Here is a 16,022-nt window from a genome sequence, read left to right as displayed (position 1 = left end):
GTGAAATGTCTTGTAAATATCTCAGGAAAAAACTGCAAGATCAGAAATCTATTTAGAGGAAAGCATAGCAACCTGTAAGCTTAAGTAGACATAAAGAAAAATGCACATTTGCATAAAGAGAGTTACTGAAAAATTTTATCCCTTAATACATGAAAAGTTGTTAACACTTTACATTTCCAACATATCGTAATATTTTATGTATTTTTAGTGTATGCATTTGATGTTCACTCTTTCTTTTCCTTTTATGTGCTTTTTTCTTGCCAAATATTTACCCAGAGTAGTATAAAATATGATTATCTATTCCCTTTACCATTTCCTGTAAATACAAATCCTTTTTAAATAGGAAAATAAATATATTATCAAGCATCTACTTTTGCAGACCCCAGCAGTTTTATTGAACAGCAAATGTTCATTAGTATGCACTGATATGAAGACGATCCTACTGACAATTCCCAGAGTGTTCCTTCTTTCATAAGGAGACTGATGATGGTTGATGTATAATCCATCTGAGCATTGCAATAAAAAGGGAAATATTACAAAATGTGCACAGGGCTTCATAGAAGTGAGTGCCAAAGACTTTCAATAGACAGGAAGACAGTATTCACACATGCACACACACAACCATTCTCATCATTTAAGTTTAATATCCTTTATATTAAAAAGGACTTGTTTTAAATACCATACAATACATCCTTAAGGTTTCATTTTTCTTAACTAACATTATTATGTAATCAAAGACAAAAATACATCAATAATGCCTAAACAATTCTATGGGATTTGACCAAATCAGTCAAATGTAAGAAAGTCTGGTAATTGTTTATCTTTTCTTATTTGGTGCTGACCATGGTGATATTCTAAGGTTGTGGATGATGTCACAGAAATCAAATAGAAATACTCCCAGATAATTCCTAATAATTAATTTGTTTGTATAAAATTTATGTCTTATTATCAGTTTTAAAACCAATTTAATGGAAGATAGGGTCATGTGGGAAGTATCACTTTTCATTTCTTAAATATGATTTTGTTTTTTATATTTATATTTTTCATTATCTAAATCAATTTTAAAGTTAAATATATTTTGATTATATTTCCTTTCCTCCAAGTATTCCCAGTTCATCTGACCCGCCCTGTTCATCCAACTTTAAGTTCTTCCTCAAAAACAAAACCAAAAACATAATACACAACAAAATCAAGAAAACAAAATCAAAAAAACAAGAAAGAAATTGAAGAAGATATCAGAAGATGGAAAGATCTTCCATGCTCATTGATATGTAGGATTAATATAGTAAAAATGGCCAACCTACCAAAAGCAATCTACAGATTCAATGCAATTCCAATAAGAATGCCAACAAAATTCTGTACAGACCTTAAAAGAACAATTCTCAACTTCATATGAAAAAAAAAAAAGAATAGTTAAGACAATCCTATACAATATCTTCTGGGGGTATCTCCATTCCTGATCTCAAGGTGTATTATACAGGAACAGTAAATAACACTGTGTGGTAATGGCATAGAAACAGATAGGTAGATTAATGGAGTTGATTTGAAGACCCAGAAATAAACCCACACACCTATGGGCACTTGATTTTTTAAAAAGAAATAGAAACAATAAAGTGGAAAAAGATAGTATGTTCAACAAACGGTGCTGGTCTAACTGGTTGGCTACATGTAGAAAAATGTAATAGACCCATATTTACCACCCTGCACAAAATCAAGTCCAAGTGGATTAAAGACCTCAACATAAAACCAGAGACACTAAATCCGTTAGAAGAAAAATTGGGGAAGAGTCTGGAACACATTGGCACAAGAGAAAACTTCCTGAACAGTACACCAACAGCCCAGGTCTTAAGGACAACAATTAATAAATAGGACCTCATGAGGCTGAGAAGCTTCTGTAAGGCAGGAGACACTGTCAAGAGAACAAAGTGACAGCCTACAGACTGGGAAAGTTCTTCACCAACCCTACATCTGACTGAGGGATAATATCCAAAATATATAAAGAGCTCAAGAAATGAAATACCACCAAACCAAATAATCCAATTAAAGAATGTAGAGTATTGAATGGCTGTGAAACATTTAAAGAAATGCTCAACACTCTTATTCATCATGGAAATGCAAATCAAAATGACTCTGAGACTCCATCTTACATTCATCAGAATGACTAAGATAAAAACAAGTAAGGACTAGAGAAGAAGGAGGTGATGAGTGAGGGATGGTGGGATAGGGATGCAATAAGTGAGGGAGCTACAATTGGATGTAAAGAGAACGAGTTTTTAAAAATCAAAATAAATCATTAAAAATAATATAAAACAGTAGATGGTACTAGAACTATTGTCAAAAATGTACAATATAATTAGTGGTTGATTTGTTAATGCTCATAAAATAATATATTTTAAAACATGTATGCTATTTGGTTTTTATTTTCTGCTTAGTGCAACTCAGAGTCCCATGAGAAGAGAGACTTCAAGTGAAAGACTGTGCAGAGCAGACTGAGCTCTTGATGAGATTTTCTTCTTTGATGCTTGATATGGGAGAGAGTTGACTACTGTTGCCAACACCGTTCCTAGGTAGGTAGGCTTAAGCTTTCTCAGAAAGCCAGTGAGCAAAATAGGTTAGCAGTGTTGCTTCATGGATTCAGATTAAAGTTCCTGTTTGAGTTGCCTTGATTTTCATTAGTAATAGACAGTGACCTGGAAGCTATACAGTGAAATGATACTTTTCCACATAAATATTGCTTGTGCTCAAAAATGTCATCACACCAACATAACGGAAACTAGAATACCAAAATTTTATTAATATTCTAATCCCTTTACATCTATGCTGATCATATCCATATATATTGCTTTAATCTACACTGTAAATTATTGATGTAATATAAATTAATGTATTCTCCTTGTTATCCTAATTGATCTAAGCTAAATGTGAAAGAAGTGAACAATGGAAAGGTCTATTTAAGGAATTGAATAAGAAGGACTCACATAGGTAAAAATAAAAATGGATGAAGTATTGTTTCATATTCAGACACATGTTAACAAATCAGAAATATCCTGTTCCTTCTAACATCATTTAAGTATCATATAGTAAAATTAATTTTTTATCTAAATAGCAAACTTTTCCACATATAATTTTCTCTTGTCATAATCACGGTTTCTTTTTTTCCTGTGAGCCCAGAATTTACCTTTTTGCTATAAAAGTTTCAAAGAACTTGCCATGATCTGTAGGCTTGGTTCCATGAAGATTTTGAATTGCCATTGTGATTAACAATGAGTTTCATTGTAGACATTTTCTGAAATTTCATGATGAATTGAAGTTACAAATTTTCATTGCATTTTATTAGCTAATACACTGATGCTTATAAAAATAAATGGTCAATTCAATAGTTGAAAGTAGTTATGATCACAGTGTTAGTGAACAAACACTTGTTAAAAAGTGAAAAGAATAGAAAAATCTGGCTGAAAATATCATAAAGTGGAATAGCAGAATGTGTCTAAAAGGCCATACATTTTGTCTCAAATTTTAAATGCCACAGTTTCAGTGTCATATATAGAAATGCTTCTAATACACAGTAGTGAAGATAGGAATTCAAAAAAAAAGATTAAAAACAGAATTGATTGTGTCCTTATTTACAAAAATATCTGCTTAAAAAGGATGGAGGAAGTGTTCTTTCTAAGGTTGACAAGGAATAAAAAGAAATGTTTTGCTAGAAAAATAATTTAAAGTTATTAATGATTCTACAGTGATCTCAGTTTATGTGTGGAAATTTTGACAATGTTCACATTTATTTTTGTTCTTGAAAAAGTAATAAATAAGAAGAAATTGTTTTCAGCATAATTTAAAATCTGTAATGTGCTTAGAATTTATTTTTCTCTTGAGTTTGAGGGTCTTTTGCTCAAGATATTTGCTTTAAAGTTTAATAAAACAAAAAAAAACCTTAGGACAGTGTGTAGCTCTCCTGAGATTATGGTATCTTATTAATATTTATAAAAGACTACTTGATCACTGTTGTGGTTGATCTGGAGTTACCAAAACACAACTATAAGTAACAGTGTAGTAGGGAGTATATACTTACAAATTATTTAACAGATCAATTTAAGATTTATTTAAACATTAATATCTTTATTAAACATTAAGGATACCATACCTGTTTTTCACTTTGTAATTATTATTTTACTAGAAGTTTCGCTCTGCAATACTACTTATGATCTTGAAAATTTATCTGAAGTAAGAATGATAAAATCAAAAGTCACATTTAACTCCACAAACATTTTAGAATCTCATTTCCATACACCTTGTTTTGCAATGTGCTTATTGATTTAATCCTGCTTTCTTAACAAAAGAACATTAAAAACAATGAATGGGGTGAAAGCAGGAGGGAGGGAGGAATGGGAGGACACAAGGGATGGGATAACAATTTAGGTGTAATATGAATAAATTAATTTACAAAAGTAAAAGAAGAGAAAAGAACAAATGTTCAAAATTTGAATGATTGAGAGGAGAATTATGTTGGATGCCGTTTATTCTTGGCCTTTAGAATATTCACATACTCATAATAGATAATTGAGACATGCAATTCAAAAAATAATCGATATATTTTTCATGTTCACCTTGTTATGGTTTTCGTCTTACATGAACCCCAAGGGACCATATACTAATGGACTTCTCATTAACCATCAGGAAAATTAGGAGATTAGATATGGTCTTTAGAATGTTTGAAAAAGTGGGAGAGTCAGATCACAGAGATTCGCACTTAGAAACCTGAACCATTTCTCTTTTCACTTTCCAACTGTGGCAGGATGCATATCATCTTCCATGGCATGCTCCAAACATGATGTTCCTTTTCACCATGGGCCCAAATGAATCCAACTTATAATGGAATAAGAACATGATTTGAAAAAATGTTTATATTTTAAGCTGTTTATTTCAGGTATATTGATCAAAACAACTGGCCTAGCTCTTGTTAGTAAAAACAACTGATTGACTAGAAACTATATAATTATATTTGTTAAGTTCCAAGTTATGCTAAAAGTCAACAAGAAAAATGAAAGTAAATAAAGATAAATAAAAATGAAAATATTCAATAACCAGTTTTAATAGTTTTGTCTTTCAAATATATGTAGGAATCAGATCATATATGACCATTTGTAATAGATGTTTTTAATTTTTATCTTAGTATAATGACATGTGTCTTTTCCCAAGTTCTTTTGGTCATTTATTAGTTTATTGTTGTTTTCTTCTTAGTTGTAGTCTTTTGGAACAATTTCCAGTTTGATTTGTTTATTTACTGAAGGAAATATAAATATATTACATTATGGATAAATCTCTATAATCATGAATAAATGTTGTTTGAAGATAAATTTTCAATTATTACTTCAAATTGCCAAGAGAAGAAATATCATGTCATATAGTATTTGTTTAAGTTGGTAAGAAAAAGATAAATCATCTTTTCCAAGGTAATATAAGAATTTTATCATCCATCTGTAATGTGGAATAGTTTTCATCACTCTGCTTCACTGCTGTAGTATATAAAATTTTTAATATTTTCATATTAGTAATTTTAATTATGTATAATGTTGAATATCTTTTAATATACCCATTTAGTGTTTATAAATCATCATTGGTGAAGCTCTGAAAGTGGATCTGAAGTCTTCTTTAGCCAAGGGCAAAAATGGGTTGCTTCTTTACAGTTTATGCTTATATGACTTTTATGTTTCTTAGATATATATTTACTCAGAGATGGAATTGTCAAAAGGTCCTTGTAACAATTATATGTCTCTTTTTTCAATCTTTACAAAAAACTTGGCAGAGTGTGCTACAATTTTAATCTTGTCTTGTTTTTCATCCACCCTAGTTGCTTTACATTTCTATATACATGTTAAAATCAGTTAAAGTTCCTCTCGACATAATGTGAGGGGGGGACTTTGGATAAGACATGTGAAGTCTGCAGGTAAGTTAGGGAAAACAATATCTTTTTTTTTCACCCTTGCATTTTATTTATTTTATTTTATTATTAATTTATTCTTGTTACATCTCAATGTTTATCCCATCCCTTGTATCCTCCCATTCCTCCCCCCCCCATTTTCCCATTATTCCCCTCCCCTATGACTGTTCCTGAGGGGGATCACCTCCCCCTATATATTCTCATAGGGTATCAAGTCTCTTCTTGGCTACCTGCTGTCCTTCCTCTGAGTGCCACCAGGTCTCCCCCTCCAGGGGACATGAACACCAAATAGAATTGACCAGAAAAGAAAAACTGCCCACCACATAATAATCAAAACACAAAACATGCAGAACAAAGAAAAAATATTAAAAGCTGCAAGGGAAAAGGGCCAAATAACATTTAATGGTAAACCTATCAGAATTACACCCGACTTCTCAGCAGAGACCATAAAAGCCAGAAGGGCCTGGACAGAGATCCTGCAAACCCTAACAGACAACAGATGCCAGGCCAGAATACTTTACCCAACAAAATTATCAATAAACATTGATGGAGAAAACAAAATATTCCATGACAAAAACAAATTCAAACAGTACCTATCCACAAACCCAGCTTTACAGAAGGTACTAGAAGGAAAACTCCATCCCAAAGGGTCAAGCTACAATCAAAACTACCCAGGAAATAGATAACTATCCCATGTAAAAACACAACTACACAAACGCTCGACTGGAAACAACATCAAAATTAAGACTCTTAACAGTCACTGGTCATTAATATCTCTCAACATCAATGGCCTCAATTCTGCAATAAAAAAGACACAGACTAACTGAATGGGTACATAAACAAGATCCAACATTCTTCTGCATCCAAGAAACACATCTCACCCATAATGAAAGGCATTACCTCAGGGTAAAAGGTTGGAAAAAAATAATCCAAGCAAAATGGTCACAAGAAGCAAGCAGGTATAGTCATTTTAGTATCGAACAAAATAGACTTTCAACCAAAATTAATCAAAAGGGATGAGGAAGGACACTTCATACTCATCAAAGGTAAAGTCAACCAAGATGACATCACAATTCTGAAGGTCTCTTGAATTTTTGATCTTAGCCATTCTGATGGGTGTAAGATGGAATCTCAGAGCTGTTTTGATTTGCATTTCCCTGATGACTAAGGAAGTTGAGCATTTCTTTAAGTGTTTCTCAGCCATTTGATATTCCTCTGTTGAGAATTCTCTGTTTAGTTCCAAGCCCCATTTCTCAATTGGATTATTTGGTTTGGTGGTGTTTAATTTCTTGAGTTCTTTATATATTTTGGATATTAGACCTTTGTCAGATGTAGGGTTGGTGAAGATCTTTTCCCAGTCTGTAGGCTGTTGCTTTGTTCTCTTGACAGTGTCTCCTGCCTTACAGAAGCTTCTCAGCCTCATGAGGTCCCATTTATTAATGGTTGACATTAAGGCCTGGGTTGTTTGTGTTCTGTTCAGGAAGTTGTCTCCTGTGCCAATATGTTCCAGGCTCTTCCCCACTTTTTCCTCTAAGTGACTTAGTGTCTTTGGTTTTATGTTGAGGTCTTTAATCCACTTGGATTTGAGTTTTGTGCAAGGTGACAAATATGGGTCCAGTTGCATTTTTTTTTACACATAGACCTCCAGTTAGACCAGCACCATTTGTTAAAGATGCTATCCTTTTTTCCATTGAATGGATTTGGCTTCTTTGTCAAAAATCAAGTGACCATATGTGTGTGGATTCATATCTGGGTCTTCAATTCGATTCCACTGATCAACCAGCCTGTTGCTGTGCCAGTACCATGCTGTTTTAATTACTATTGCTTTATAGTACAGTTTGAAATCAGGTATGGAGATTCCTCCGGAGCACCTTTTATTGTACAAGATTGTTTTAGCTATTCTGGGTTTTTTATTTTTCCATATGAAGTTCAGAATTGAACTTTCAATGTCTTTCAAAAATTGTGTAGGTATTTTGATAGGAATTGCATTGAATCTGTAGATTGCTTTTGGTAGGATGGCCATTTTTACTATGTTAATTCTCCTGATCCATGAGCAAGGAAGATCATTCCATCTTCTTAGGTCAACTTCAGTCTCTTTCTTCAGAGTTTTGAAATTTTTTCAAACAAGTCCTTCACTTGCCTAGTTAGAGTAACTCCTAGATTTTTTATATTGCTTGTGGCTAATGTGAAGTGTGTGGTTTTCCTAATTTCTTCCTCTGCAAGCTTGTCATTTGTGTATAGGAAGGCTAAAGACTTTTTTGAGTCAATTTTGTATCCAGCCAATTTGCTGAAGGTGTTTATCAGCTGTAGGAGTTCTCTGGTGGAATTTTGAGGGTCACTTATGTACACTATCATATCATCCGCAAATAGGGATAATTTGACTTCCTCCTTTCCCATTTGGATACCCTTGATCTCCTTTTGTTGTCTTATTGCTCTGGCTAGAACTTCGAGTACTATATTGAAGAGATATGGAGAGAGTGGGCAGCCTTGCCTTGTTCCAGATTTCAGAGGAATTTCCTTGAGTATCTCACCATTTACTTTGATTTTGGCTATTGGCTTGCTGTATATAGCCTTTATTATGTTGAGGAAAGTGCCTTGTATCCCCGATCTCTCTAAAACTTTAAACATGAATGGGTGTTGAATTTTATCAAATGCTTTCTCTGCATCCAAAGAGATGATCATGTGGTTTTTTATTTTCAGTTTGTTTATATGGTGGATTACATTGTTGGATTTCTGTATATTAAACCATCCCTGCATGCCTGGAATGAAGCCTACTTGGTCATGATGAATGATATCTTTGATGTGGGGAACACAATATCTTTAGAGTATCAACTCTTTAAATTTTTAAGCTTCTTTGACTTTATTTTTGAAAATTTCATACATGTTTATGATCATATCTAGCTTAAATTTCCTTTTTCTAATTCATATTTTCCTCACAGGCTTTCTCCAAACTTCTTCCATGATTTTCTTTTGATAACTAACAAAATCCAATTAATGTTATTCATATGTGCATGAATATGCGGTCATCCAGTGGATGATAGGAAACGTACTGGTGGGTACATCTTCATCCCCTATAAACTATACACAGCCAATAACTCCTCTAGGTGGGGTGAAGCCTGATGATTATTAACCTATCTATACTCAGATTTTGTTGGTTTTAATCTTCTGCCATTATTATTCAGGCATCTACCATGTTATGTCCAGATGACAGCATTTCATAGCATGCCTCCCCATCCTTGAGCTCTAATATTATTTCCATGTCCTCTTTTGCAATGATCTTAAGTCTTTGTGGTAAAGGTGGCTAGTATAGATGGCTCATTTAGGACTAAGCACTGATTTTTCTTTCTCAACACAGTGACCAGTAATACATCTTTACATTAATTCACTTCTGTCCACTGTAAAAAGGAAAGTTTCTCTGACTAATGTTGAGAGTAGCACAGAGTTATAGAAATAGGATTAAATATTAAGAAGGCAGTTTAATAAATGAGCATATTTTCTGATTTATTTTCACTTTCATTTCCTGGTAACTGTATTACACTGTTATGGGTAAAGGTTCATTATAGAGTAAATGTGTCTCACAAAATGTGTTGAAAATTTATTCTCAATACAACAATGTTAGGAACTGTATCCTTTAAATGCTATTTAGCCCTGCCTTAATTGATTAATGTATGGTGAGTAAGATCAAAATACATTATGTTTACATATGAAAATGTTGTAATGAAACCAATTATTATCTGTAATTTATATATGCTAATGAAAACTGTCAATAAATAGTAATGCCCTTACAAAAGGATTAGGTACAGAAGTTTGATCCTCCTACTTGTCTATGATCTTTGAGCAAACAAAAAATTTATTCCCTCCAGAGAATGCATCACTTACAGCCTTATTATAAAAATAGAAACCAGATCCTCCAGAAAACAAATTATCCAATGCCTTAATCTTAAATTCCCCAGCCCCCAACAATGTGGAAATTGCATATATATATATTTTTTAAAGCACAATACATACTGAAAAAGTGGTACTGAAGACTAAAGATGTTTATATAACAATACCTAATATAAACATTTCAAACTAATCCATGCATAGAAGCTGGAACATTGTCTAGGAAAATGGTAAAACATGAAGTTAGCTGTATGTGTGTCAGACAGCTATCTGTAACTATGACAAAATACCTGTGAAAATTTCTTACAGAAGTAAATGTTTGGGTTTTTCCTTGTGGATTCAGAGGTTGTAGACTGTGTTTGATGCATTCATTGTTTGTACATGAGGTGAGGTAACTATCATGGTGTTATGAATCCATAGATGTAGAGGGTACTTACATGGCCCCATTGCAGGATAAAAAAAGAAGAAGAAGAAAAAAATGTCTCATGTTTTGACATAGTACCTAAAGGTACCATCCCAGGAAACCTCTTTCTTCACCTAGATCCCACCACCTAACTTATCACTATGTCCAAATAGCCTATTAAATTAAAAATAAATCAATTATTTAACATAATAGTGTAGGTAGCGAAAACATTCAATTAATTCCTAATATTCCCAATCTGAACATCACTGCCCCTCAACACATGAAAATTTAGGGGACATTCTCAATCCAACTCCCCCCAAAACAAGGAATGGATCATTTGGGCAATTCTGATAAGGATATAGAAGGAGAAAATTTTAGTGATAAACTTGTACTTCTTATGCAGTATTAAAGTGGTCATGAGCACTGTCTTGGTACAAATATGGTTGCAAAGGACATGTTTATGATATCTTAATTAAAAAATGAAGATTAGGTTATTGACAACTATGTGAAACTCTATCCTAAATACAAACCAGCAAAAAACAAGTCTGAATTTTGTCAACATCTTAACAGTTTATGGAAGTTGTAAATCAGGAATTATAAATAGTATATTTGGCATACAACATTTACAATGATTCACAGCCTGTAATTACTTCATATAGTAAAGTGCTTTAAGGCATAAGCATCTTAAGTACAGTAGTCACAATTAAATGGTAAACCACGTGGGAAATCTTTAAGTAGCCTACCTAGAAAGGAAAATAGTGTGTCACAAAGGGATCATATTGATATGTATATTAACAAACAACTTGTCATTTAAAATGCTGATCATACTATGGTATGAAAGGCCAAACCATATTAAGCAGATTTGTTGACTTATGGAACCACAAGGCTCCAAATCAATGTTCACTCTAAAGTTCTCTTTTTTTTTTTTATTAATTTATTCTTGTTACATCTCAATGTTTATCCCATCCCTTGTATCCTCCCATTCCTCCCCCCCCATTTTCCCATTATTCCCCTCCCCTATGACTGTTTCCTGAGGGGGATTACGTCCCCCTATATATTCTCATAGGGTATCAAGTCTCTTCTTGGCTACTTGCTGTCCTTCCTCTGAGTGCCACCAGGTCTCCCCCTCCAGGGGACATGGTCAAATGTGAGGCACCAGAGTACGTGAGAAAGTCATATCACACTCTCCACTCAACTGTGGAGAATATTCTGACCATTGGCTAGATCTGGGAAGGGGTTTAAAGTTTACCTCCTGTATTGTCCTTGGCTGGTGCCTTAGTTTGAGCGGGACCCCTGGGACCAAATCTGTCTATCATATTGTTCTACTTGTAGATTTCTAGGACCTTTTGTATCCTTTTATTTTGCTGTTCTCCCATGCATCTCTCATTTAGAGTCCCAATAGGATGCCTTCCCCTCTGCCCCAGTTTCCTGGTAAGTGAAGGCTTTCGTGGGACATGCCCCTTGGGCTAGTATGCAGATATAAGTGAGTATATACCATTTGATTCTTTCTGCTTCTGGGTTAACTCACTCATTACGATCATTATATTGGCACAGGAGACAACTTCCTAAAGTTCTCTTATTGCACTTTACAGCCACTTTGGTTGTGGCTCAATCAAGGAAAGGCTTCGTACAGGCCACTGCTCCAGAACACCCAAGAAGTGAATCTTAGTGGTGTATTTGGGCACCTAACTCACTTTGGAAGTAAATATTGTACAAGATGTGGTAGTTTTGTTATCTGTATAAAGGTTTTTTTAATGCATAAGAAACACTCAGAACCAATGAAAATCCTTGCTACAGAAATGGGACTACAACAAAGCATTATTATTAGAACTCACATAACAGAAATGTTGAACCAAGTGTGAGGACTTCCAAATTTCCCCCTGACTCCTGCCCCCATGCACATGCACACATATGGTGGAGCTTATGGTAGATATTGAATTGTAGTAGGGACATCTTTGAAAGCCTAGGCTTTTAGAATCAGACAACATCATAGAAGAGTCATAAATAACTGACTTTACCCAGTATGAGGTTTCATTGGCAGTGATTCTTATATTTCTTCTCTACTTTATGTTTATTTCCTTAAAAAGAAATATGTACTTTCATTTTAAAACATTCTATTCATAGTATTGTTTTTCTTTTTATTTATTTTAATTAAACATTTCTTATTTTTACATTATCATTTATATTATTACCTATATATGTATACAATAAACTCTTCCCCACTTCTTCTTCTATCTGACTTAGTGTCTCTAGTTTTATGTTGAGGTCTTTAATCCACTTGGATTTAAGTTTTGTGCAAGGTGACAAATATGGGTCCAGTTGCATTTTTTTTTACACATAGACCTCCAGTTAGACCAGCACCATTTGTTGAAGATGCTATCCTTTTTCCATTGAATGGATTTGGCTTCTTTGTCAAAAATCAAGTGGCCATATGTGTGTGGATTCATATCTGGGTCTTCGATTTGATTCCACTGATCAACCAGCCTGTTGCTGTGCCAGTACCATGCTGTTTTAATTACTATTGCTTTATAGTACAGTTTGAGATCAGGTATGGAGATTCGTCCGGAAGATCTTTTATTGTACAAAATTGTTTTAGCTATTCTGAGTTTTTTATTTTTCCATATGAAGTTCAGAATTGAACGTTCAATGTCTTTAAAAAAAATTGTGTAGGTATTTTGATAGGGATTGCATTGAATCTGTAGATTGCTTTTGGTAGGATGGCCATTTTTACTATGTTAATTCTCCCGATCCATGAGCAAGGAAGATCATCCCATCTTCTCAGGTCATCTTCAATCTCTTTCTTCAGAGTTTTCAAATTTTTTTCATACAAGTCCTTCACTTGCTTAGTTAGGGTAACTCCTAGATATTTTATATTGCTTGTGGCTAATGTGAAGGGTGTGGTTTTCCTAATTTCTTCCTCTGCAAGCTTGTCATTTGTGTATAGGAAGGCTACAGACTTTTTTGAGTTAATTTTGTATCCAGCCAATTTGCTGAAGGTGTTTATCAGCTGTAGGAGTTCTCTGGTGGAATTTTGAGGGTCACTTATGTACACTATCATATCATCCGCAAATAGGGATAATTTGACTTCCTCCTTTCCCATTTGGATACCCTTGATCTCCTTTTGTTGTCTTATTGCTCTGGCTATTACTTAGAGTACTATATTGAAGAGATATGGAGAGAGTGGGCAGCCTTGCCTTGTTCCAGATTTCAGAGGAATTTCCTTGAGTATCTCACCATTTACTTCGATTTTGGCTATTGGCTTGCTGTATATAGCCTTTATTATGTTGAGGAAAGTGCCTTGTATCCCCGATCTCTCTAAAACTTTAAACATGAATGGGTGTTGGATTTTATCAAATGCTTTCTCTGCATCCAAGGAGATGATCATATGGTTTTTTATTTTCAGTTTGCTCTAGCAAGAAGAACCATGACACAATCAGGAATTATATTTTTAATTAAAACTTATTTTGTTATAGTTACTTAAACTACATGAAATTCTATCAAAATATATGCTTTCCAGTTCATTAAAATTTAGAAAATAATATGAATATATATGGCATCAATTTAATACTCCACACTAGCTGGTTAATCATTTTTCCTTTGTTCATAGGGGGTGGCCATCTGTATTTGTGTGTATGTGTGTGTGTGCGTGTGTGTGCGCACACCGCGCGCGTGTGTATGCACTGTGTGTGTGTATATCTGCCTGCACATATCCCAATCTTATAAAACCTCTTAGGTGTAACCACACCAGTGTGAAAATGACATGTGCCTCGTGAGTACTTTGCTTTGGGCAATTAAATCCTTCCTGAATCACTCCACAACAGACTGTCCCACTGAGACCAGAACCATGTCCTAACTTACTTCTTGAGTCTCATTGTATTGTACTTGATACCTAGCAACTATGTTCTACTTCATGTAAAATCTTTGTACAGATGAGTGTAGAATCTTCTGATCCCCAAGAAATTGTAATCTTTTTATAAAATATGTTCATATTATTGTTTTCCCTTCTATCTTGTCTTTCTAGTTACCCTTAATTTCTCCTTCCATCTGTAGCCACATCCTTTCTGTCTCACTCAGCAGGAAAATGACCCCTAATGAGTGATAATATAATAAGATAAAAAGCAAATTTGAATGGGACAAAACAAACAAGAAAAAGAACCAAAGAAAATGCACAATAAACACATAGAGACACACAGACTTGTACATTTTCTCAAACACAGGTGTTCTTTTTATTGAGCTTGCTTTATTGTACAGATCTTGATATATCATCCTTTCATTTAGTTTTCAGTTTTTCAACACTGTAATTGACAAATGAGTTAATAAGCTATATGATTTTTAATATTCATGTCTTTTGAAATCCTTGTTGATTTTTGTTACTTGTAGTGGATATAACCATTGTTTTGTTTTGATCTCAATTGTGGGGTGCAAAACAGACTTGAGAGTGTGCATGTGATGTTTGTCCACTGGAAACAGAGTGGTGAGAGGGTGCCTGATAATTTTTTGTTAGAAAGGAAACTGCCCCTTTTGGGTCATGATATTTGCCAGTAGATAAACATCCTGTAAGGACTATAGGAGAATATAAATAGTCCAAATAACAAATATCAAATTTTTTTGCAACACTTCACATCGCTTGGCTATTCACTGCTCTGCTTTGAGATGAGACACATTTCAGAGAATACTTCAAAGAGACTTCTGTGTTTGCTGTTGCGCCTAATGATGCTTCTTCCTATTGCTATGCTTGCTGTTAAAATCCTGATTAAGTAAAGTTGAATATCCCCCCAAAGAACTGGGTATAAAAACGTCTACTTCCATTATCTTTATTAATCTCCTTTCTCTCCTATCTACAGTAGGTGGGTTGGAAGGGACTTACAGGCATTAAAGAACCCAAAATAAAGTAGGTTTGAAACAGATCAAAGCCTAGAGTTATTGATATACTTCTTTACAATTCTAACATGCTTCAGATTACACCAATTATTTTATACTGATTAAAGTCTACTTTATAAACCAAAACATTATCAACGGTGGTTACTGTCCCATGTGTACTTGAAAACAATCTTTATTTGTCTTTTCAAATTCAGTTTGCTATAAAAGTCAATTTGATTCTGTTAGTTGCTGGCATTAATTCTTCTGACCTTCATAATCTTCTGTTTCTAGTTGTATCATTAATAGAGAAGTTTGAGGAAATCAAACATAAATATGAGCCTACATAGATCTATATATTAAATATTTTGCTTAATGTGTTTTGATGTTCTATTCATGCATACTCATTTTTAATTCATTATGAGTACAATAGACTTGCTCTTTTATAAATATATAACATTCCTCTTGGCCTTATCTCTTTATTATAACCCATCTGTTATTAATATTATTACCACAGCTTTTCTATCAATAGTCCTAACATGATATACTCCATCCAAACTTTTATTTTTTTATTTATTTTTTTGGTTTATCCAAACAGGGTCTCTCTGTTAGCCTTGGCTGTCCTGGACTAGCTTTGTGGACCAGGCTGGCCTTGAACTCATGGAGATCCACCTGCCTTTGCCTCCCAAGTGCTGGGATTAAAAGCTTGCACCACCATGCCTTTAATTTATTATTATATTTAATTTATTATTATAATGTATTGACATTAAATCCAGATTTTCATCCCCTCACTCTTCTTTTTATTAATTTATTCTGGTTATATCTCAATGTTTATCCCATCCCTTGTATTCTCCCATTCTTCCCTCCCCCCATTTTCCCATTATTCCCCTTCCCTGTGACTGTTCCTGAGGGAGATTATCTCCCCCTATATATGCTGATAGG

The sequence above is a fragment of the Acomys russatus genome, chromosome X (genome assembly GCF_903995435.1).
Source record: "Acomys russatus chromosome X, mAcoRus1.1, whole genome shotgun sequence".
NCBI classification, from domain to species: Eukaryota; Metazoa; Chordata; class Mammalia; order Rodentia; family Muridae; genus Acomys; species Acomys russatus.
Note: the sequence above shows the minus strand (reverse complement) of the source record.